At 39.2% G+C, this 26,226-nt stretch overlaps 1 protein-coding gene across 1 annotated transcript in view; it reads left to right on the plus strand.

The window, feature by feature from the left end:
* Window positions 1–26,226, plus strand: part of DNAH14 (dynein axonemal heavy chain 14) — a 388,841-nt gene that overhangs the window by 75,443 nt on the left and 287,172 nt on the right. The gene's annotated exons all lie outside the window — the stretch shown is intronic.

Consider the following 26,226-nt stretch of genomic DNA (forward strand, 5'->3'; position numbering starts at 1 on the left):
TATTTACATATGTAAACGAGCTCTTGTTGCATCTTAAATAGCAATTATAACAAAACAAAGTCTTTAGTTTGGAAGCAGTGCTGAATTCTAATATTAGGACTAGATAGTCTTCAACAATCCATTTCAATCAAACCAAACCTCAGTGTATTATCAAACAATTATAATACATACCTACAGTGCTACTGAGAGGACTGAATAAGAAAGCATGTAAAGCAAAAGTCAGTGGTGCATGGTAGGTACACATCATACAACTTTTAGCATATTGCCTCATTGCAATGAATTATCACTGTTTTAACCTTCTATGAGATTTTCCCCTAATATGTCTAAATAAAGGACCTTAGCATAATGAATGAACGAATAACAGAACTTATTTACTAAATAATGAGCTCCTTTTTATTCTACTGTCAGATTGCATGTTTGAAAAATGTTTACCATTAGCTTACTCGAGAAGTCAATTTAAAATGTTAGGTCATCTTTTTTGAGCACTTCTTACATGAAGGTGAATGTTCTTAGAATGGATTTCTCATCTTGTTCCATAGCCTTTATTCTTAATGCTTTTTGATCACTTTCCAAATTCATATTGCAGAGACAGAATACAAGCAGGCAGGTTGTAAAATCTGTCACCCCATTTATTTCCAGGCTTGACTCAAATGAACTGTCCAAGTAAATACTGCCTTCGTACATCACAACTCAGAAAAAGGAGGTGACATCGTCCCATCAATAGTTTGCAGCAAGTAGCTGACCTCTACCACAGTCTTCAAATACTTAGTCAGTTCAGTCGCTCAGTCGTGTCCAACTCTTGCGACCCCATGAATCGCAGCACGCCAGGCCTCCCTGTCCATCACAAACTCCTGGAGTTTACTCAAACTCATGCCCATCAAGTCGGTGATGCCATCCAGCCATCTCATCCTCTGTCGTCCCCTTCTCCTCCTGCCCCCAAGCCCTCCCAGCATCAGGGTCTTTTCCAATGAGTCAACTCTTCGCATGAGGTGGCCAAAGTATTGGAGTTTCAGCTTTAGCATCAGTCCTTCCAATGAACACCCAGGACTGATCTCTTTCAGGATGGACTGATTGGATCTCCTTGCAGTCCAAGGGACTCTCAAGAGTCTTCTCCAACACAATAGTTCAAAAGCATCAGTTTTTCGGCACTCAGCTTTCTTCACAGTCCAACTTTCACATCCATACATGACCACTGGAAAAAACCATAGCCTTGACCAGATGGACCTTTGTTGGCAAAGTAATGTCTCTGCTTTTTAATATGCTATCTAAGTTGGTCATAACTTTCCTTCCAAGGAGTAAGCGTCTTTTAATTTCATGGCTGCAGTCATCATCTGCAGTGATTTTGGAGCCCCAAAAAATAAAATCTGACACTTTCTACTGTCTCCCCATCTATTTCCCATGGGGTGATGGGACCAGATGCCATGGTCTTAGTTTTCTGAATGTTAAGCTTTAAGACAACTTTTTCCCTCTCCTCTTTCACTTTCATCAAGAGGCTTTTTAGTTCCTCTTCACTTTCTGCCATAAGTGTGGTGTCATCTGCATATCTGAGGTTATTGATATTTCTCCCGGCAATCTTGATTCCAGCTTGTGCTTCTTCCAGCCCAGTGTTTCTCATGATGTACTCTGCGTATAAGTTAAATAAGCAGGGCGACAATAGACAGCCTTGATGTACTCCTTTTCCTATTTGGAACCAGTCTGTTGTCTCATGTCCAGTTCTAACTGTTGCTTCCTGACCAGCATACAGGTTTCTCAAGAGACAGGTCAGGTGGTCTGGTATTCCCATCTCTTTCAGAATTTTCCACAGTTTATTGTGATCTACACAGTCAAAGGCTTTGGCATAGTCAATAAAGCAGAAATAGATGTTTTTCTGAAACTCTCTTGCTTTTTCGATGATCCAGTGGATATTGGCAATTTGATCTCTGGTTCCTCTGCCTTTTCTAAAACCAGCTTGAACATCTGGAAGTTCTTGGTTCACGTATTGCTGAAGCCTGGCTTGGAGAATTTTGAGCATTACTTTACTAGCGTGTGAAGGACTATTTATCAATGAAAATGAAATTTAACTTTAAAGAACAGAGATCAAACACGATGACAAGTATCCATATAAGTATACCCCCCCAAATTGAGGGAGATATAAAAAATATAATCCCAGAAGTATTTCACATGGCAAAAACAGCTATTGAGGAAATCCTTAGCCCAACATATACTCTTAAAGGGTAATTTTTATGTGATTCACTAAGTTTTGAATCCCAAACTCCCAGTATCTACCTGGTTCATTGCTGGGACTATTGTAGTGAGTCAAAAAATATTTAGGAGAAGTAATTTGGATATATAGCTCTCTTTTTTTAATTTGATGTCATTGTTTTAGAACCATAGATGCCTTAGGATTCTTTAGAAACATGGCATGTTGCACACATAGTCTGTTTTCAAAGTCCATAGAGTCTGTTTTCAAAGTCTCTGATAGGAACACATTATAACCAAGAGTTTGTTTAGAGTCTAACTTCAACCATAATGATTTTTAGATGCAGCAACAATATTACTATAGATTTTAATTAATATTCCCTGTTGTCATATTTACTACAGAATGCTAGATGTCACTTGGTTGCTCCAGGATATAATCCAGATCTTCAAATATTTTGCATCTCAGGAGAACAAAATGTATTTCATTACTTATAAGTTTTTAATTACAAAACTCACTTCAGCATTGTTTTTAGCAGCTAGTTCATAATAAAGTCAACTTCACTTTCACTACTACAAGAATAGCTATAAGAACAATCATATCACCATTGACCATGGATGTTGAAAGAAGGAACTGAAGCCATGTGAAAAGAAAGCAGTCTTGGTGTAAGGAATTGTGAATCCACCTATACCCTTGATTAGCTTAGGAATTTGTCCAGGACATCCAACATCTTTTATTTTTCAACTTCAAAGCACATCTGACTGCTCTTATAAGAAAATAGATTGCCTTTTATTGTTCAGTCACTAAGTGATGTCCCACTCTGTGATCCCGTGGAATGCAGCACACCAGGCTTCCCTGCCCGTCACCATCTCCCAGAGTTTGCTCAAATTCGTGTCCTTTCAGTCAGTGATGCCATCCAACCATCTCATCCTCTGTCACCGTCTTCTCTTCCTGCCCTCAATGTTTCCCAGCATCAGAGTCTTTTCAAATGAGTCACTCTTCGCATTAGGTGTCAAAGTATTGGAGCTTCAGCATCATCCTTCCAATGAATATTCGGGGTTGATTTCCTTTAGGATTAACTGGTTCGATCTCCTTGCAGTCCAAGGAACTCTTAAGAGTCTTCTTCAGTACCACAATTCAAAAGCATCAGTTCTTCAGTGTTCAGCTTTCTTTATGGTCCAGCCATCACATCCATACATGACTACTGGAAAAACCATAGCTTTGACTATATGGACCTCTGTTGGCAAAGTGATCTGCCTGCTTTTTAATACGCCAAGTTTGCCATAGCTTTTCTTCCAAGGAGCAAGCATCTTTTAATTTCATGACTGCAGTCACTGTCTGCAGTGATTTTGGAGCCCAAGAAAATAAAGTCTGTCACTGTTTCCACTTTTTCCCCTTCTGTTTGCCATGAAATTTGTTACTGGATTCCATGATCTTTGTTTTTTGAATGTTGAATTTAAGCCAGCTTTTTCACTTTCCTCTTCCACCTTCATCAAGAGGCTCTTTAGTTCCTCTTCTCTTTCTGCCATTAAATTGGTATCTGCATGTCCAAGGTTGTTGATATTTCTCCCAGAAATCTTGATTCCAGCTTATGATTCGTCCATCTCAACATTTCACATGATACACTCTACATATAAGTTAAATAAGCAGGGTGACAATATACAGCCTTGACATAATCCTTTCCTAATTTGGAACCAGTCTGTTGTTTCATGTCCAGTTCTAACTGTAGCTTCTTGACTTGCATACAGGTTTCTCTGGAGGCAGGTAAGGTAGTGAAGAATTTTCCACAGTTTGTTGTGATCCACAGTCAAAAGTTTTGGCATAGTCAATGGAGCAAAAGTAGATGTTTTGGGGGAATTCTCTTGCTTTCTCTATGATCGAGTAGGTGTTGGCAATTTGATCTCTGATTCCTCTGACTTTTCTAAATCCAGCTTGAACATCTGAAAGTTCTCAGTTCACATACTGCTGAAGCCTAGCTTGAAGGATTTTGAGCATAATCTTGCTAGCATGTGAAATGAGCACATTTGTACCGTAGTTTGAACACTCTTTGGCATCTTCTTTCTTTTGGATTTAAATGAAAACTGATCTTTTCCAGTCCTGTGGCCACTACTGAGTTTTTCAAATTTGGTAACATATTAAATACAGCACTTTCACAGCATTATCTTTTAGCATTTGAAATAGCTCAACTGGAATTCCATCACCTCCACTAGCTCCATAGTAGTGCTTCGTAAGGCTCACTTGACTTCGCATTCCAGAATCTCTGGCTCTAGGTGAGTGATCACACCATCATGGTTATTTGGGTCATAACGATCTTTTTTGTATAGTTCTTCTGTGTATTCTTGCCACTTCTTTTTTTTTTTCTTTTCTTGCCACTTCTTAATCTCTTCTGTTTCTGTTAGGTCCATACCATTTCTGTCCTTTATTGTGCCCATCTTTGCATGAAATATTCCCTTGGGTATCTCCAGTTTTCTTGAAAAGATCTCTAGTCTTTCCCATTCTATTGTTTTCATTTATTTCTTTGCATTATTCACATAAAAAAGCTTTCTTATCTCTCTCTGCTTTTCTCTAGAACTCTGCATTCATTTGGGTATCTTTCCCTTTCTCCTTTGCCCTTCACTTCTCTTCTTTTCTCAGTTATTTGTAAGACCTCCTCAGATCTCATTACATATTAAAAATGGTTATGCTGCTGATGTTGCTAAGTCACTTCAGTCGTGTCTGACTCTGTGTCACCTCATAGATGGCAGCCCATCAGGCTCCTCTGTCCCTGGGATTCTCCAGGCAAGAACACTGCAGTGGGTTGCCATCTCCTTCTCCAGTGCAGGCATGCTAAGTTGCTTCAGTCGTGTCCGACTCTGTGCGACCCCATGGACAGCAGCCCTCCAGGCTCCTCTGTCCACAGGATTCTCCTGGCAAGAATACTGGAGTGGGCTAAAAATGGTTTTGAGATGAACACAATGTATTTTAAATGAATAACAACAATAGAAAATTTATATTGTTTACCGTGTTCATTGTTGCTTTTAAATATTATAATAGACTTTCTCTTTTCTTTTTTTGGTTATCTTGAGAAAGAGAATTTATGATAACAATGAGTCCTTAACTTCTATATTTCATGGTTTTTTAAAGGTGAAGATGATGAAATAGTACTTATGCATAGTTTAAAGACTACATTGTAATTAGCTAAATCAATATTTTGTATCTTGCATTTAAATGTATAGCTGAGTAAAAATGAGTCACAGATAGTTTGCTTTCATTTTTAATTATTTCATGCAAAGTTCTAAGAATATGTCCTGCTAACTGGTTTGATCTTAAAGATTTAGAGTATGGTATTTTTCATTATTTTAGAAATAGATATGCATTAATGTTTGTGTTTGTGTATATATTAAACATAGGGTATGAATGTCATATATGTTAACATGTGCATGAATGTGTTTATATATATGTCATTATTTTGAAAATGATTGAAAAATCTCTATGTATGTTTTACATCAACTGGATTTTGGTTTTTTTACCTTTTACTCTCTTTACCTATTTCTTCCACCCATCCCTTAGCCTCGATCTCTGGCAACCACCTGTCGGTTCCTTGTATCTACGAACTTAGAGTTTTTATTTAAGATTTCATGTATAAGAGAGATCATAAGATAACTTATCTTTTTCTCTCTGACTTACTTCTCTTAGCATAATGCCTTTGAAGTCCATCCATGTTAATACAGACAGCAAGATTTCCTTCTATCTTATGTATAAAATTTTTATATAATATTCCATTATTTATATATCTCCCATCTTATTTATCCATTCATCAATCTATGGACACAAGTTATTTCCATATCTTGGCTATTGTAAATAATTCTGCATGAATATGGAATGCATATATCTTTCCAAGTTGGTGCTTTCATTTTCTTCAGATAAATACCCAAAAGGAGAATTTCTAGATCATATGGTAGTACTGTTTTTAATTGTTTGAGAAACCTCTACATTGTTTTCCATAGTGTCTACACCAATTTAAATTCATACCAGTAATGCATAAGGCTTTCCTTTTCTCCACTCCCTAGAAACACTTGCTATTTCTTGTCTTTTTGGTAACAGTCATTCTAATAGGTGAGGTGATATCTCATTATGGTTTTGATTTGCATTTCCGTGATGATTAATGATATGGGGTATTTTTTTTTCATGTGCCTATTAGCCATCTGTATGTCTTTGGAAAAATATTTATTCAGATAATCTGCCCATTAAAAAAATCAAATTGTTTGTTGTTTTGCCATTGACTTGTATGAGTTATTTATATATTTTGGATATTAGCCCCGTATCAGCTATGTGATTTTAACATATTTTTCTCCCATTCAGTAGATTGCTTTTTCATTTTGTTGATGGTTTCCTTTGCTTTGCAGAAGCCTTTTAGTATTATGTAATCCCACTTATTTTTGTTTTTATTGCCTTATTTTGTGTCAGATTAAAAAATCATCACCAACACCATACAGGTGTTGAACTTAATACCTAAGTTTTCTTCCAGATGTTTTATGTTTTTGGATCTTATGTTCAAGTCTTTTATCCATTTTGAGTTAATTTTCAGTATGGTGTAAGACACTGGTCAAGTTTCATTGTTTTTCATGTGGCTCTCCAGTTTTCCCCAAACCCCTTATTGAAGAGACTCATCTTCTCCATTGACTTCCCTTGGTTTCTTTGTTGTTAGCTAATAGGCCCTATTGGAACAGGTTTATTTCTGGGCTCTCCATGCTGTCCCATTGGTCTTTGTGTCTCAAAGGTCCAGAGCAAGGCATGAATGCCCAATCTCACCACTTCTGTTCAACATAGTATTATAAGTCTTAGCTAGAGGATCAGTTTTTTAAAGAAATAGAAAGCTATGAGTACCAGGTCCAGATGTTTCACTTGTGAATTCAACCAAACATTTAAGGAAGAAATTGTACCAATTCTCTACAATCTCTTTCAGAGTCTGATCAAACAGAATACTTTCTAACTTATTTTATGAGCCCAGCATTACCCTAATACCAAAACATATAAACACACTGCAAGAAAAGAAAGCTATGGCCTAATAATTCTCATGAACATAGATATAAATATCATTTAAAAACTAGCAAATTAAATCTAACAATCAATAAAAAATTATATAAAGGTGGTATTTATCCCAGGTATTGAAGGCTCACTGAACATTCAAAGTCAATTAATGTAATCCATCACAGCAAAGGGCTAAAGAAGAAAAATCACATAATCATATCAATAGATAGAGAAAAACCATTTGGCAGAATTTAATACCCATTCATGATAAAAACTCTGAATAAACTAGAAATAGAAGTGACTTTCCTTACCTTGATTAAAAATATATAGAAAACATACAGCTAACTCTATGTGATCAATATATTGATCAATGCAAAGAAATAGAGGAAAACAATAGAATGGGAAAGGCTAGAGATCTCTTCAAGAAAATTAGAGATACCCAGGGAATATTTCATGCAAAGATGGGCACAATAAAGGACAGAAATTGTATGGACCTAACAGAAGCAGAAGTTATTAAGAAAATGTGGCAAGAATACACAGAAGAACCATACAAAAAAGATCTTCATGACCCATATAATCATGATGGTGTGATCACTCACCTTGAGCCAAACATCCTGGAATGTGAAGTCAAGTTGACCTTACAAACAAAGCTAGTGGAGGTGATGGAATTCCAGTTGAGCTATTTCAAATCTGAAAGATGATGCTGTGGAAGTGCAGCACTCAATATGTCAGCAAATTTGGAAAACTCAGCAGTGACCACAGGACTGGAAAAGGTCAGTTTTCATTCCAATCCCAAAGAAAGGCAATGCCAAACAATGCTCAGACTACTGCACAATTGCACTCATCTCACACGCTAGTAAAGTAATGCTCAAAATTCTCCATGCCAGTCTTCAACAGTATGTGAACCGTGAACTTCCAGATGTTCAAGCTGGATTTACAAAAGGCAGCGGAGCCAGAGATCAAACTGCCATCATCCACTGGATCATCAGAAAGGCAAGAGAGTTCCAGAAAAGCATCTGCTTTATTGACTATGCCAAAGCCTTTGACTGTGTGGACCACAATAAACTCTGGAAAATTCTTAAAGAGCTGGGAATACCAGATTACCTGACTTGCCTCCTGAGAAATCTGCATGCAGGTCAGGAAGCAACAGTTAGAACTGGACGTGAAACAACAGACTGGTTCCAAATAGGAAAAGGAGTATGTCAAGGCTGTATATTGTCACCCTGCTTATTTAACTTATATGCAGAGTACATCATGCAAAATGCCAGGCTGGATGAAGCATAAGCTGGAATAAATTTTACCAGGAGAAATATCAATAAGCTCATATGCAGATGACACCATCCTTAAGGCAGAAAGCAAAGAAGAGGTAAAGAGCCTCTCAATGAAAATGAAAGAGGAGAGTGAAAAGCTGGCTTAAAACTCAGCATTAAACAAGCTAAGGTCACACCATCTGGTCCCATCACTTAATGGCAAATAGATGGGGAAACAGTGAGAGACTTTATTTCTGGGGGCTGCAAAATCACTGCAGATGGTGACTTCAGCCATGAAATTAGAAGATGCTTGCCCCTTGGAAGAAAAGCTATGTCCAACCTAGCCAGCATATTAAAAAGCAGAGATATTGCTTTTTGCTGACAAAGGTCCATCAAAGCTGTGGTTTTTCCAGTAGTCATGTAAGGATGTGAGAGTTGAACTATAAAGAAAGCTGAGCGCCGAAGAATTGATGCTTTTGAATTGCATTTTGGAGAAGACTTTTGAGCCCCATGGACTGCAAGGAGATCCAACAAGTTCATCCTAAAGGAACTCAGTCCTGAATATTTATTGGAAGGACTGATGCTGAAGCTGAAACTCCAATGCTTTGGCCACCTGATGCGAAGAACTGACTCATTTGAAAAGACCCTGATGCTGGGAAAGATTGAAGGCAGGAGGAGAAGGGGACAACAGAGGATGAGATGGTTGTATGGCATCACCAGCTCTATGGACATGAGTTTAAGTGAGCTCCAGTATTTGGTGATGGACAGGGAAACCTGGCATGCTGCAGTCCATGGGGTCACAAAGAGTTGGACATGACTGAGCAACTGAACTGAACACTATGTTTAATGATAAGATTAAAGCTTTCTCATTAAGATCAGGAAAAAAGCATGTTCCCTCTCACCACTGCTTTTCAACATTGTACTGGAATTACTAGATAATTAATACAAGCAAAGGAAATAAGTTATGCATATTTATCTATATGCTATGTGCTAAGTCACTTCAGTCATGTCTGATTCGTTGTGACCCTATGGATTGTAGCCTTCCAGGATCCTCTGTCCATGGGATTTCCCAGGCAAGACTACTGGAGTGGGAGAGAACAAGATGGCGGAAGAGTCGGTGGATGTGGAGTACATCTCTTTCCATGGATACATCAGGAATACACCTTCAGACACAGAAGTGCATGCAGAACACCAGCTGAGAGCAGACAGGAGTACCTGACCAGTGTGAAGAATATATAGAACCGCACAAAGCTCGGTAAGACAAAGGAACTAGGGTAAAAGACAGGAGTGTTAGAAGGACTTGACCTGCCCTCTGTGGGTGGGGGAACTGAAGCAGGGGTCTGATCCCCACATTGGGGCAATTGTCTGAGTCAGAGGAGAAACTTTTAAGGCTGAGAGTGAAACAGCTGATATGTGGCAGCCTAAATGCAATGAAAATCAGACAGTTTTTGCTACAGCCATATGTACCCCGGACAGGGATGTAAGTCCCCTAGAAAGCACAGCAGTTAGAAGCTGGAGTTTAGGGATTGTGGAGCAATCCCAGGGCGAGGGCTGCTGTTGACTGTGGAGAAACAGATAGAGGGGGTGTGAGGGAGGAGATTGTGGTGGGAAATGCCTGTGGAGGAAAGCCAGGCAGCCACGGAATCAAGGCAGTACTGCTGAATCACACGTAGGAGGTGGAGCCATCACCATAACCTCTCTCTCCCCACATGCCAGCATCAGCAGCTGAACAATAGGCTGGCCCATCAAGCGCCTGATGCACCCGAACTACAGGGTAAGACTCCACCCAGGGTGCTCCTTTAAGTAACTGATGTGCCAAACTACAGAGTAGGACCCCACCCAGGGTGCCCCTGTAAGTGCCTGATGTGCCAATTTATAGAGTAGGACCCCAGCTGGGGGCCCCTCTATGTGCATGATGCATGGAACAACAGAGAAGGACCCCAGGCAAGGGAGCCCTCTTAAGTGCCTGAGTGGGGGGAGCTATGGAGAAAGACTGGCCAAAGAGGCCTTCTGATCACCAACTACAGGAGGCTTGAAAAAAGATTGATAGGGCCATAACTCCTGTGGCAGAGGCAGTCCGTGTCCCTGCACACTTGGCGCTGCCAGGGTCCCCGCAGCCCAAGCAGCTGCTCCTCCTTCACAACCCTCACTGGGGCAGAGCTGCCACAGGCAAAAAAAGTCTTCGGTCTATGCATACGGGTCATATCTAACTCTTTGCGACCCTGTGGACTGTGGCCTGCTTGGCTTCTCTGTCAAGGGGGTTCTCCAGGTAAGAATACTGAAGTGTATTGTCCAATATTGATTGCCACACACTTCTAGAACACTATATTTCCTGCTACCCTAGCTGCCAACCCCGTGAGTACCTGGTGCTGCCATAATCCCTGCGACCCAAGCAGCTGCACCACCTCCACTGCACCTGACCCTCACTGGGGAAGACCCAAGCCCTCCAGGGAAGCCTCAGGAGCAAACCCCAGAGGTGGAAATAAAGCCACAATAGAAACCCAGGGGCAGTGTGTCTAAGGAAGAAGACTCAAAACCTTCCCACCAGCTGTACAAGCTGCAGATTAAATCCACTCGATCAACTAGGCAGACTCTGTGTCTATGGAATATATATGAGGATTTTGAGAGCTCCCAAAAAAGAACACGCACTGGTTCTGAGGGCTGTGGAAATTAGAGGCAAGAAAACACCAGGAGTAGGACCAGATTAGAATCTGATCTGCCCCCACAGCAGGTCCAGAGACCAGTAGAGTGCTGGGGGGCATCTTAGGGAGGTGAGGTGGACTGTGACTCCCAGCGAGGGAAAGGACTTTGACAGCAGTGTCTCAAGAAAACATTTATCATTCTTTTTTTTTTTTTTCCCTTTTCTACACATCTTTTATTTGTTATTTGTGGTCTTTTTTTTGGGGGGGGGGGGTGGTTTTGTCATACATTGACATGAATCAGCCATGGAGTTACTTGTATTCCCCATCCCGATCCCCCCTCCCACCTCCCTCTCCACCCCATTCCTCTGGGTCTTCCCAGTGCACCAGGCCCGAGCACTTGTCTCATGCATCCCACCTGGGCTGGTGATCTGTTTCACTATAGATAATATACATGCAGTTCTCTCAAAACACTGCACCCTCGCCTTCTCCCACAGAGTCCAAAAGCCTGTTCTATACATCTGTGTCTCTTTTTCTGTTTTGCATATAGGGTTATCATTACCATCTTTCTAAATTCCATATATATGTGTTAGTATGCTGTAATGTTCTTTATCTTTCTGGCTTACTTCACTCTGTATAATGGGCTCCAGTTTCATCCATCTCATTAGGACTGGTTCAAATGAATTCTTTTTAACAGCTGAGTAATATTCCATGGTGTATATGTACCACAGCTTCCTTATCCATTTGTCTGCTGATGGGCATCTAGGTTGCTTCCATGTCCTAGCTATTACAAACAGTGCTGTGATGAACATTGGGGTGCACGTGTCTCTTTCAGATCTGGTTTCCTCAGTGTGTATGCCCAGAAGTGGTATTGCTGGGTCATATGGCAGTTCTATTTCCAGTTTTTTAAGAAATCTCCACACTGTTCTCCATAGTGGCTGTACTAGTTTGCATTCCCACCAACAGTGTAAGAGGGTTCCCTTTTCTCCACACCCTCTCCAGCATTTATTGCTTGTAGACTTTTGGATAGCAGCCATCCTGACTGGCGTGTAATGGTACCTCATTGTGGTTTTGATTTGCATTTCTCTGATAATGCGTGATGTTGAGCATCTTTTCAGGTGTTTGTTAGCCATCTGTATGTCTTCTTTGGAGAAATGTCTGTTTAGTTCTTTGGCCCATTTTTTGATTGGGTCATTTATTTTTCTGGAATTGAGCTGCAGGAGTTGCTTGTATATTTTTGAGATTAATCCTTTGTCTGTTTCTTCATTTGCTATTATTTTCTCCCAGTCTGAGGGCTGTCTTTTCACCTTACTTATAGTTTCCTTTGTTGTGCAAAAGCTTTTAAGTTTAATTAGGTCCCATTTGTTTAGTTTTGCTTTTATTTCCAGTATTCTTGGAGGTGGGTCATAGAGGATCTTGCTGTGATTTATGTCGGAGAGTGTTTTGCCTATGTTCTCCTCTAGGAGTTTTATAGTTTCTGGTCTTACATTTAGATCTTTAATCCATTTTGAGTTTATTTTTGTGTATGGTGTTAGAAAGTGTTCTAGTTTCATTCTTTTACAAGTGGGTGACCAGTTTTCCCAGCACCACTTGTTAAAGAGGTTGTCTTTTTTCCATTGTCGAAAGATAAGGTGTCCATAGGTACGTGGATTTATCTCTGGGCTTTCTATTTTGTTCCGTTGATCTATATTTCTGTCTTTGTGCCAGTACCACACTGTCTTGATGACTGTGGCTTTGTAGTAGAGTCTGAAGTCAGGCAGGTTGATTCCTCCAGTTCCATTCTTCTTTCTCAAGATTACTTTGGCTATTCCAGGTTTTTTGTGTTTCCATACAAATTGTGAAATTATTTGTTCTAGTTCTGTGAAAAATACCGTTGGTAGCTTGATAGGGATTGCACTGAATCTATAGATTGCTTTGGGTAGAATAGCCATTTTGACAATATTGATTCTTCCAATCCATGAACACGGTATATTTCTACATTTATCATTCTTATGTCTTGACTTGTGCTGTAGATTCTTTGGGATCTTTTTTCCCCCCTCTGTTGTAGTTGTCGATTTTATTGGCACTAATTAAGCTCTTGAGTTTTTATTTTTTTTTAGTCACACTTTTTATTGTTGTTATAAACCTCTGCCTCTATGTTGGGCTTTTGCATTTCTGTGGAGTTTTCCTTTTTTTTTTTTTAACCTTTCTTCCTTTTTTTCTGTCTCTCTTTTAATTTAATTTTTAATTTTTTAAACCTATCATTATTCTTTCTACATTTATTCCTCTGTTTGCTCTTCCTACTGTTCTTTTCCCCTTGCAGTTAATCTTTCATATATATCTCTTCTTTATCTACTTCTATTTAACTTTGCATGTCTATTCTTTCATTTCTTTTCTTTACTTTCCTTTCCTCTCAACATATTTGTTAGTTTTGTTTTCATTGCTTTATTCCCCACTTGGCACCTTGCTTTAGTTTTGTTTTCCAGTTTGCGCTTCAGTTTGTTTTGTTCTTAACTGGTAGATATAATTTTTGGTTTCCTTTGTTCACTGGATCAATCTATTGTACTTTATTTTTGTTGGACTGTTTTGATTTTGCTTATGGTTATATATGTATATGTGTATATTATGTTATTTTAATTATTATTCGCCTGATTTTGTAGCTGCCATTTGTCTGGGGTTCATCTTTGGTTTCTCGTTTTGGGGTATTTGTTTTAATCTCACTTAATGCCATAACAAACCACTTGTGGAATCTTCATTCATGACCAGGGATCAAGCCCCAAACCCTTGGAGTGAGAACACTGACTCCAAGACCCTAGACTACCAGAGAACTAACCCTAGGGAGTATCAAATAGTGGGAACTCACACAAAAGAAACCACTTGAATACAAGACCAAGTATCACCTGACCACCAGTAGCACTCTGTGCAGGACGCCTCATCTAAACAACAAACAAAACAAAAATACAAAAAAAATCATCAGCAGACAGGATTACCACCTCACTCAGCCTTGACCATCAGAGGAAAATCAATCAATCAAACAAACAAACAAAAAAATCTCAGCACAAATCTCACCCTATACAAAGCTTACACAAACCACTGAACCAACCTTAGGAGGGCAGAAACCAAAAGGAAGAAAGATTTCAGCCTTGAGGCCTGGGAAAGGGAGACATCAAACACAATAAGTTAAAAAAAAAAATAATGAAAAGGCAGAGAAATGCTGCACAAATAAAGGAACAAACTAGAAACACAGAAGTCCAAATATATGAAGAGGAAATAGGCAAACTGCCTGAAAAAGAATTCAGAATAATGATAGTAAAGATCAAAAACCTTGAAAACAAAATGGGGAAAATGCAAGAATCAATTAACAAAGATCTAGAAGAATTAAAAAATAAGCATACAGAGACAAATAACACAGTTACTGAAATTAAAAATACTCTAGAAAGAATCAACAGAAGAACATCTGAAGCAGAAGAACGAATCAGTGAGCTGGAAGGTAAAATGGTGGAAATAACTTCTGAAGAGCAGAATAAAGTAAAAAGAATGAAAAGAACTGAGAATATTCTCAGAGACCTCTGGGACAATGTCAAAAGCACCAACATTCGAATCATAGGGGTCCTAGAAGAAGAAGAGAAAAAGAAAGCATATGAGAAAATTTTTGAAGAGATTATACTTGACAGTTTCCCCAACATGGAAAAAGAAATAGTCAACAAGTCCAAGAGATATAAAAAGTCCCTTACAGGATAAACCCAAGAAGAAACATGCCAAGACACATACTAATCAAACAAAGACTAAACACAAAGAAAGCATATTAAGAGCAGCAAGGGAAAAGCAACAAGTAACATAAAAGGGAAACCCCATATGCTTAACCACTGATCTTTCAGCAGAAACTCTGCAGGCCAGAAGGGAATGGCAGGATATATTTAAAGTACTGAAAGGGAAGAGTCTACAACCAAGCTCACAGTACCCAGCAAGGATCTCATTCTAAATTGATGGAGAAATAAAAATCTTTCAGATAAGCAAAAGTTAAGAAAATTCAGGAGGGGAGGAGCCAAGATGGCGGAGGAGTAGGAAGGGGAGACCACTTTCTCTCCTACAAATTCATCAAAAGAATAACTGAATGCAGAGCAAACTTCACAAAACAACTTCTGATCGCTAGCTGAGGTCATCAGGCGCCCAGAAAAGCAGACCATTGTCTTCAAAAGGAGGTAAGACAAAATATAAAAGATAAAAAGTGAGACAAAAGAGCTAAGGATGGAGACCCGTCCCGGGAAGGGAGTCTTAGGCGGCCTTGCTTGGGCTAGGGTCCGGGCCTGAGTGCCCTGAGGACAATCGGAGGGAGCTTCTGTGAGGTGCCAACTTGAACTGTGGGAGACCAAAAGAGAGAGAGAAAATTAACCGGCCGGAACACACTGCCGGCGTGCAGAACAAAGGGACGGAGAAAGTCCCGAGAAGAGCTCGCAGGCTGCGGACCGGCCCAGCCCCGCCGGAGGCAGGAGGCAGGGGGGAGGGGAAGGTCGCGGTGAGACACAGGGCGCAGGCACCCGACCGGCGCGGGCGGGGACTGGGGCTGGGGACGCGGAGGGCGGAAGGCGCGCGCACCCGACTGGCGCCAGCGGAAACTGAGACTGGGTCCGCGGAAGGGAGTGGGCGCGCCACACCTGGGGATAGCGCGCCCATCAAGCCCCTCGCTGCCTGGACCGCTCTGACGGGGAAGGCACAGAGAGCAGGCGCAGCTTTTCCTTCCGCGCTTTTGTGTAACACCCGAGGGCTGGAACCTCGCGCAGCGCGGGGCACGCTCCATATAGAACAGCCAGGAGCCTGAGCCGCGCAGACGGAGAAAGCAGCGTCAGCCCCTCCCGGCCGCCAGCCCGCCCCCGCAGGGCCAGCCCCTCCCCGCAGCGTTAGCCCCGCGCCGCAGCGCCAGCCCATCCCCTCAGCGTCAGCCCCTCCCAGCAGCGCAACGGAACTAGCTACCTGAATAAGAGTCCACCTCCGCCCGCCTGTGTCAGGGCGGAAATGACGCTCTGAAGAGACCGGCAAACAGAACCCAAATAAAGGGAACCGCTTCAGAAGGGACTGGTGCAACAGATTAAAATCCCTGTAGAAAACACCGACTTCACCGGAAGGGCCCTGTAGATATCGAGAAGTGTAAGCTGGAACGAGGAGCTATCTGAAACTGAGCCGAACCCACACTGACCGCAACAGCTCCAGAGAAATTCCTAGATATATTTTTACTTTTTTTTATTCTAAGTAAGGAAAAAAAAAATTTTTTTTTTCTTTTTATATTTTTTCTTTTTTATTTTTTCTCTTTTATTTTCCTTTAAAATTACCTATTACTCCCCCATTACTCCTTAACTTTCATTTTCATAGATTTTTACGATTTTTTTAATTAGGGGAAAAAAAAAATTTTTTTTTCTTTTTTTTGTTTTTTTTTTTTCTTTTTTTTTCTTTTTCTTTTTTTCTCTTCTTTTTTTTTCTTTCCGTTTTCTCTTTTATTTTCTATTTTTCTTTTTCTCTTATTTCTTTTAAAGTCCTCTAGTACTCCTCTACTACTCTTCATTTTCATTTTCACTACACTATAACCTTACAAAAAAAAAAAAAAAAAAAAAGAGAAGCCCTATCTTTAAACTGAAGATTATTCTCTCCCAATCTTGACTCTCTGTTTTCTACCTCAGAACACCTCTATTTCCTCCTTTCCCCTTCTCTTCCCAATCCAATTCTGTGAATCCTTGTAGGTGTCTGAGATACGGAGAACACTCTGGGAACAGACAGCTGCGTAGATCTGTCTCTCTCCTCTTGAGTCCCACTTTTTCTCCTCCTGCTCATCTCTATCTCCCTCCTCCCTTTTCTCCTGTTCATGTAACTCTGTGAACCTCTCTGGGTGTCCCTAACGGGGGAGAATCTTTTCGCCATTAACCTAGAAGTTTTATTATCAGTGCTGTATAGTTGGAGAAGTCCTGAGACTACAGGAAGAATAAAACTGAAATCCAGAGGCAGGAAACTTAAGCCCCAAACCGGAGAACACCAGAAAACTCCTGACTACATGGAACTTTAAGTAATAAGTGACCGTCCAAAAGCCTCCATACCTACACTGAAACCAACCACCACCCAAGAGCCAATAAGTTTTAGAGCAAGACATACCACACAAATTCTCCAGCAACACAGGAACATAGCCCCAAATGTCAACATACAGGCTGCCCAAGGTCACACCTAACACATAGACCCATCTCAAAACTCGTTACTGGGCACTCCATTGCTCTCCAAAGAGAAGAAATCAAGTTCCACGCACCAGAACACTGACGCAAGCTTCCCTAACCGGGAAACCTTGACAAGCCAATCGTCTAACCCCACCCACTGGGTAAATCCTCCACAATAAAAAGGAACCACAGACCTCCAGAATACAGAAAGTCCACTCCAGACACAGCAATCTAAACAAGATGAAAAGGCAAAGAAATACCCAACAGGTAAAGGAACATGAAAAATGCCCACCAAGTCAAACAAAAGAGGAGGAGATAGGGAATCTACCTGAAAAAGAATTTAGAATAATGATAATAAAAATGATCCAAAATCTTGAAAACAAAATGGAGTTACAGATAAATAGCCTGGAGACAAAGATTGAAAAGATACAAGAATTGTTTAATAAAGACCTAGAAGAAATAAAAAAGAGTCAATTAAAAATGAACAATGCAATGAATGAGATCAAAAACACTTTGGAGGGAACCAAGAGTAGAATAACGGAGGCAGAAGATAGGATAAGTGAGGTAGAAGATAAAATGGTGGAAATAAATGAAACAGAGAGGAAAAAAGAAAAAAGGATCAAAAGAAATGAGGACAACCTCAGGGACCTCTGGGACAATGTGAAACGCCCCAACATTCGAATCATAGGAGTCCCAGAAGAAGAAGACAAAAAGAAAGGCCATGAGAAAATACTCGAGGAGATAATAGCTGAAAACTTCCCTAAAATGGGGAAGGAAATAGCCACCCAAGTCCAAGAAACCCAGAGAGTCCCAAACAGGATAAACCCAAGGCGAAACACCCCAAGACACATATTAATCAAACTAACAAAGATCAAACACAAAGAACAAATATTAAAAGCAGCAAGGGAAAAACAACAAATAACACACAAAGGGATTCCCATAAGGATAACAGCTGATCTATCAATAGAAACCCTCCAGGCCAGAAGGGAATGGCAGGACGTCCTGAAAGTAATGAAAGAGAATAACCTACAACCTAGATTACTGTATCCAGCAAGGATCTCATTCAGATATGAAGGAGAACTCAAAAGCTTTACAGATAAGCAAAAGCTGAGAGAATTCAGCACCACCAAACCAGCTCTTCAACAAATGCTAAAGGATCTTCTCTAGACAGGAAATGCAGAAAGGTTGTATAAACGTGAACCCAAAACAACAAAGTAAATGGCAACGGGACCACACCTATCAATAATTACCTTAAATGTAAATGGGTTGAATGCCCCAACCAAAAGACAAAGATTGGCTGAATGGATACAAAAACAAGACCCCCATATATGCTGTCTACAAGAGACCCACCTCAAAACAAGAGACACATACAGACTAAAAGTGAAAGGCTGGAAAAAAATATTTCATGCAAATGGAGACCAAAAGAAAGCAGGAGTCGCAATACTCATATCAGATAAAATAGACTTTCAAATAAAAGCTGTGAAAAGAGACAAAGAAGGACACTACATAATGATCAAAGGATCAATCCAAGAAGAAGATATAACAATTATAAATATATATGCACCCAACATAGGAGCACTGCAATATGTACGGCAAACACTAACGAGTATGAAAGAGGAAATTAATAGTAACACAATAATAGTGGGAGACTTTAATACCCCACTCACAACTATGGATAGATCAACTAAACAGAAAATTAACAAGGAAACACAAACTTTAAATGACACAATGGACCAGCTAGACCTAATTGATATCTATAGGACATTTCACCCCAAAACAATCAACTTCACCTTTTTCTCAAGTGCACACGGATCCTTCTCCAGAATAGATCACATCCTGGGCCATAAATCTAGCCTTGGGAAATTCAAAAAAATTGAAATCATTGCAGTCATCTTTTCTGACCACAGTGCAGTAAGATTAGATCTCAATTACAGGAAAAAAATTGTTAAAAATTCAAACACATGGAGGCTAAATAACACGCTTCTGAATAACCAACAAATCATAGAAGAAATCAAAAAAGAAATCAAAATATGTATAGAAATGAATGAAAATGAAAACACAACAACCCAAAACCTATGGGACACTGTAAAAGCAGTGCTAAGGGGAAGGTTCATAGCATTACAGGCTTACATCAAGAAACAAGAAAAAAGCCAAATAAATAACCTAACTCTACACCTAAAGCAATTAGAGAAGGAAGAAATGAAGAACCCCAGGGTTAGCAGAAGGAAAGAAATCTTAAAAATTAAGGCAGAAATAAATGCAATAGAAACTAAAGAGACCATAGCAAAAATCAACAAAGCTAAAAGCTGGTTTTTTGAAAAAATAAACAAAATTGACAAACCATTAGCAAGACTCATTAAGAAACAAAGAGAGAAGAACCAAATTAACAAAATTAGAAATGAAAATGGAGAGATCACAACAGACAACACTGAAATACAAAGGATCATAAGAGACTACTACCAGCAGCTCTATGCCAATAAAATGGACAACTTGGATGACATGGACAAATTCTTAGAAAAGTATAACTTTCCCAAACTGAACCAGGAAGAAATAGAAGATCTTAACAGACCCATCACAGGCAAGGAAATCGAAACTGTAATCAAAAATCTTCCAGCAAACAAAAGCCCAGGACCAGATGGCTTCACAGCTGAATTCTACCAAAAATTTAGAGAAGAGCTAACACCTACCTTACTCAAACTCTTCCAGAAAATTGCAGAAGAAGGCAAACTTCCAAACTCATTCTATGAGGCCACCATCACCCTAATTCCAAAATCAGACAAAGATGCCACAAAAAAAGAAAACTACAGGCCAATATCACTGATGAACATAGATGCAAAAATCCTTAACAAAATTCTAGCAAACAGAATCCAACAACATATTAAAAAAATCATACACCACGACCAAGTGGGCTTTATCCCAGGAATGCAAGGGTTCTTCAATATCTGCAAATCAATCAATGTAATACACCACATTAACAAATTGAAAGATAAAAACCATATGATTATCTCAATAGATGCAGAGAAAGCCTTTGACAAAATTCAACACTCATTTATGATTAAAACTCTCCAAAAAGCAGGAATAGAAGGAACATACCTCAACATAATAAAAGCTATATATGACAAACCCACAGCAAGCATCACCCTCAATGGTGAAAAATTGAAAGCATTTCCCCTGAAATCAGGAACAAGACAAGGGTGCCCACTCTCACCAGTACTGTTCAACATAGTGTTGGAAGTTTTGGCCACAGCAATCAGAGCAGAAAAAGAAGTAAAAGGAATCCAGATAGGAAAAGAAGAAGTGAAACTCTCACTGTTTGCAGATGACATGATCCTCTACATAGAAAACCCTAAAGACTCTACCAGAAAATTACTAGAACTAATCAATGAATATAGTAAAGTTGCAGGATATAAAATTAACACACAGAAATCCCTTGCATTCCTATATACTAACAATGAAAAAACAGAAAGAGAAATTAAGGAAACAATACCATTCACCATTGCAACAAAAAGAATAAAATACTTAGGAGTATATCTACCTAAAGAAACAAAAGACCTATACATAGAAAACTATAAAACACTGATGAAAGAAATCAAAGAGGACACAAACAGATGGAGAAACATACCGTGTTCATGGATTGGAAGAATCAATATTGTCAAAATGGCTATTCTACCCAAAGCAATCTATAGATTCAATGCAATCCCTATCAAGCTACCAACGGTATTTTTCACAGAACTAGACCAAAGAATTTCACAATTTGTATGGAAATACAAAAAACCTGGAATAGCCAAAGTAATCTTGAGAAAGACGAATGGAACTGGAGGAATCAACCTGCCTGACTTCAGACTCTACTACAAAGCCACAGTCATCAAGACAGTGTGGTACTGGCACAAAGACAGAAATATAGATCAATGGAACAGAATAGAAAGCCCAGAGATAAATCCACGAACCTATGGACACCTTATCTTTGACAAAGGAGGCAAGGATATACAATGGAAAAAAGACAACCTCTTTAACAAGTGGTGCTGGGAAAACTGGTCAACCACTTGTAAAAGAATGAAACTAGAACACTTTCTAACACCATACACAAAAATAAACTCAAAATGGATTAAAGATCTAAATGTCAGACCAGAAACTATAAAACTCCTAGAGGAGAACATAGGCAAAACACTCTCCGACATAAATCACAGCAAGATCCTCTATGACCCACCTCCCAGAATATTGGAAATAAAAGCAAAACTAAACAAATGGGATCTAATGAAACTTAAAAGCTTTTGCACTACAAAGGAAACTATAAGTAAGGTGAAAAGACAGCCGTCAGATTGGGAGAAAATAATAGCAAATGAAGAAACAGACAAAGGATTAATCTCAAAAATATACAAGCAACTCCTGCAGCTCAATTCCAAAATAAATGACCCAATCAAAAAATGGGCCAGAGAACTAAACAGACATTTCTCCAAAGAAGACATACAGATGGCTAACAAACACATGAAAAGATGCTCAACATCACTCATTATCAGAGAAATGCAAATCAAAACCACAATGAGGTACCATTACACGCCAGTCAGGATGGCTGCTATCCAAAAGTCTACAAGCAATAAATGCTGGAGAGGGTGTGGAGAAAAGGGAACCCTCTTACACTGTTGGTGGGAATGCAAACTAGTACAGCCACTATGGAAAACAGTGTGGAGATTCCTTAAAAAACTGGAAATAGAACTGCCATATGACCCAGCAATACCACTTCTGGGCATACACACTGAGGAAACCAGATCTGAAAGAGACACGTGCACCCCAATGTTCATCGCAGCACTGTTTATAATAGCCAGGACATGGAAGCAACCTAGATGCCCATCAGCAGACAAATGGATAAGGAAGCTGTGGTACATATACACCATGGAATATTACTCAGCTGTCAAAAAGAATTCATTTGAACCAGTCCTAATGAGATGGATGAAACTGGAGCCCCTTATACAGAGTGAAGTAAGCCAGAAAGATAAAGAACATTACAGCATACTAACACATATATATGGAATTTAGAAAGATGGTAACGATAACCCTATATGCAAAACAGAAAAAGAGACACAGAAATACAGAACAGACTTTTGAACTCTGTGGGAGAAGGTGAGGGTGGGATGTTTCAAAAGAACAGCATGTATACTATCTATGGTGAAACAGATCACCAGCCCAGGTGGGATGCATGAGACAAGTGCTCGGGCCTGGTACACTGGGAAGACCCAGAGGAATCGGGTGGAGAGGGAGGTGGGAGGGGGGATCGGGATGGGGAATAAGTGTAAATCTATGGCTGATTCATATCAATGTATGACAAAACCCACTGAAATGTTGTGAAGTAATTAGCCTCCAACTAATAAAAAAATTAAAAAAAAAAAAAAAAGAAAAAGAAAATTCAGTACCACCAAACTAGCTTTACAACAAATGTTAAAGGGACTTTTATAGTCAAGAAATATGAGAAGAAAAAAGATCTACAAAATCAACCCCAAACAATTAAGAAAATGACAATAGGAATATATATATATCAGTAATTACTTTAAATGTAAATGGATTAAATGCTCCAACCAGAAGAGACTGACTGGATGGCTATCTCTGGCTGAACGGATACAAAAGCACGACCCATATATATGCTGTCTACAAGAAACCTATTTCAGACCTAAAGACACAAATAGACTGAAAGTGAGAGGATGGAAAAATATATCCATGTAAATGGAAAGCAAAAGAAAGCTGGAGTAGCAATCCTCATATCAGACAAAATAGACCTTAAAGAAGATTACAAGAGACAAGGAAGGACACTACCTAATGATCAAGGGATCAATCCAAGAGGAAGACATAACAATTGTAAAATCTATGCACCCAGCTTAGGAGCACCTCATTATGTAAGACAAACACTAACAGACATTAAGGAGAAATTGACAGTAACACAATAATAGTAGGAGACTTTAACACTACACTCACACTAATGGACAGACCATCAAAACAGAAAATAAATAAGGAAACAAGTCTTAACTGATACATCAGATGAGCTGGATCTCATTGCTATCTTCAGGACATTCCATCCAAATGCAGAAGAATACACCTTCTTCTCAAGTGCATGTGGAACATTCTCAAGGAGAGACCACATCTTGGGTCACATATCAAACCTCAGTAAATGTAAGAAAATTAAAATTGTAGCAAGCATCTCTTATCACAATGCTATGAGACCAGATATCAATTACAAGAAAAAAACTGTAAGAAACACAAACACATGGAGATTAAACAAGTTTCTAAATAAACAACAGGTTACTGAAGAAATCAAAAGGGAAATCAGAAGAGTTCTAGAAACAAATGACAATGAAAACATGACAACTCAAAACCTATGGGATGCAGCAAATGGATAACCTGGAAGAAATGGACAGATTCTTAGAAAAGTTCAGTCTTCCAAGACTGAACTAGGAGGAAATAGATATTATGAACAACCCAATTACAAGCACTGAAATTGAAACTGTGATAAAAAATCTCCTGAAAAACAAAACCCAGGATCAGATGGCTTCACAGGAGAATTCTATCAAACATTTAGAGAAGAGCTAATGCCTATCCTTCTAAAACTCTTTCAAAAAAATTGCAGAGGAAGGAACACTTCCAAACTCATTCTACAAGGCGACCATCACCCAGATACCAAAGCCAGATAAAGACAACACAAAAAGAATTAAAACTACAGGCCAACATCACTGATGAACATAGATGCAAAAATCCGCAACAAAATTTTAGCAAACAGAATCAGCAACACATCAAAAAGCTTATACACCAGGATCAAGTTGGGTTTCTCCCAACTTGATGCAAGGATTCTTCAATATATGCAAATCAATCAATGTGATACACCATATTAACAAATTTAAAGATAAAACCCCTATGATAATCTCTATAGATGCAGAAAAGGGCTTTGACAAAATTCAGCACCCATATTTGATTAAAACTCTTCAAAAAAATGGGCATAGAATGAACCTGCCTCAACCTAGTAAAGGCCATATATGATAAGTCTACAGAAAACATTATTCTTGATGGTGAAAAACTGAAAGTATTCCCCCTAAGATCAGGAACAAGACAAGGGTGTCCACTTTCACCACTATTATTCAACATAGTTTGGGAAGCCCTAACTACAGCAATCAGAGAAGAAAAAGAAAAGGAATCCAATCAGAAAAGAAGTAAAGTTCTCACTGTTTGCAGATGACATGATACTGTACATAGAAAACCCTAAAGACAGTATCGGAATATTACTAGAGCTAATCAGTGAATTTAGCAAAGTTGCAGGATACAAAATCATTACACAGAAATCACTTGCATTTCTACACACTAACAATGAAAAATCAGAAACAAATTAGGGAATCAATCCCATTCACCACTGCAACAAAAAGAAATATCTAGGAATAAACTTACCAAAGGAAACAAAAGAACTGTACACAGACAATTATAAGACACTAATGAAAGAAATCAAAGATGACATAAACATGTTCCTGGGTAGGAAGAATCAATATAGTGAAAATGACTATACTACCTAATGCAATCTACAGATTCAGTGCAATCCCTATCAAATTACCAATGGCATTTTTCACAGAACTAGAACCAAAAATTTCACAATCCATACGGAAATACAAAAGACCCCGAATAGCCAAAGCAGTCTTGAGAAAGAAGAATGGAGTTGGAGGAATCAACCTTCCTGACTTCAGACTATACTACAAAGCTGTAGTCACCAAGACAGTACGGTACTGGCACAGAAATAAGAAATATAGACCAATGGAACAAGATAGAAAGCCCAGAAATAAACCCATGCACCTATGAGTACCTTATTTTTTACAAAAGAGGCAAGAATGTACAATGGGGCAAAGACATCCTCTTCAATAAGTGGTGCTGGGAAAGCTGGACAGCTACATGCAAAAGAATGAAATTGGAACACTTCCTAACACCATACACAAAGATAAACTCAAAATGGATTAAAGACCTAAATGGAAGACCAGAAACTATAAAACTATTAGAGGAAAACATAGGCAGAAAACTCGATGACATAAATCAAAGCAAGATCCTCTATGACCCACCTCCTAGAGTAATGGAAATAAAAATAAAGGTAAATAAGTGGGACCTGATTAAACTTAAAAGCTTTTGCACAGCAAAGGAAACTATGGGAGAAAATAATAGCAAATAAAACAACTGACAAAGGATTAATTTCCAAAATATACAAGCAGCTCATAGAACTCAATACCAGGAAAACAAACAGCCCAGTCAATAAGTGGGGAAAAGACCTAAACAGACATTTCTCTGAAGAAGGCATACAGATGGCTAACAAACACATGAAAAGATGCTCAGCATAGCTAATTATTAGAGAAATGCAAGATCAAAACTACAATGAGACATCACCTCACACTGGTCAGAATGGCCATCATCAAAAAGTCTACGAACAATAGATTCTGGAGAGGGTGTGAAGAAAAGGGAACACTCTTGCACAGTTGGTGGGAATATAAATTGATACAGCCACTATGGAAGACAGTATGGAGATTCCTTAAAAAACTAGGAGTAAAACCACCATATGACCCAGCAACCCACTCCTAGGCATATATCCTGAGAAAACCAAAATTGAAGACATGTATCCCATTGTTCACTGCAGCACTGTTTACAATAGCTAGAACATGGAAGCAAGCTAGATGTCCATCAACAGATGAATGAATAAAGAAGTTGTGGTACATATACACGATGGAATATTCAGTTCAGTTCAGTTCAGTTGCTCAGTCGTGTCCGACTCTTTGCAACCCCATGAATCACAGCATGCCAGGCCTCCCTGTCCATCACCAACTCCCAGAGTGTACTCAAACCCATGGGATATTACTCAGCCATAAAAAGGAATGCCTTTGAGTCAGTTCTAATGAGCTGGATGAACCTAGAGCCTATTAAACAGAGTGAAATAAGTCAGAAAGAGAAAGACAGGGAGGGGGGAGGAGAGG

Source organism: Cervus elaphus, chromosome 14 (assembly GCF_910594005.1).
Source record: "Cervus elaphus chromosome 14, mCerEla1.1, whole genome shotgun sequence".
In the NCBI taxonomy this organism is placed as follows: Eukaryota; Metazoa; Chordata; class Mammalia; order Artiodactyla; family Cervidae; genus Cervus; species Cervus elaphus.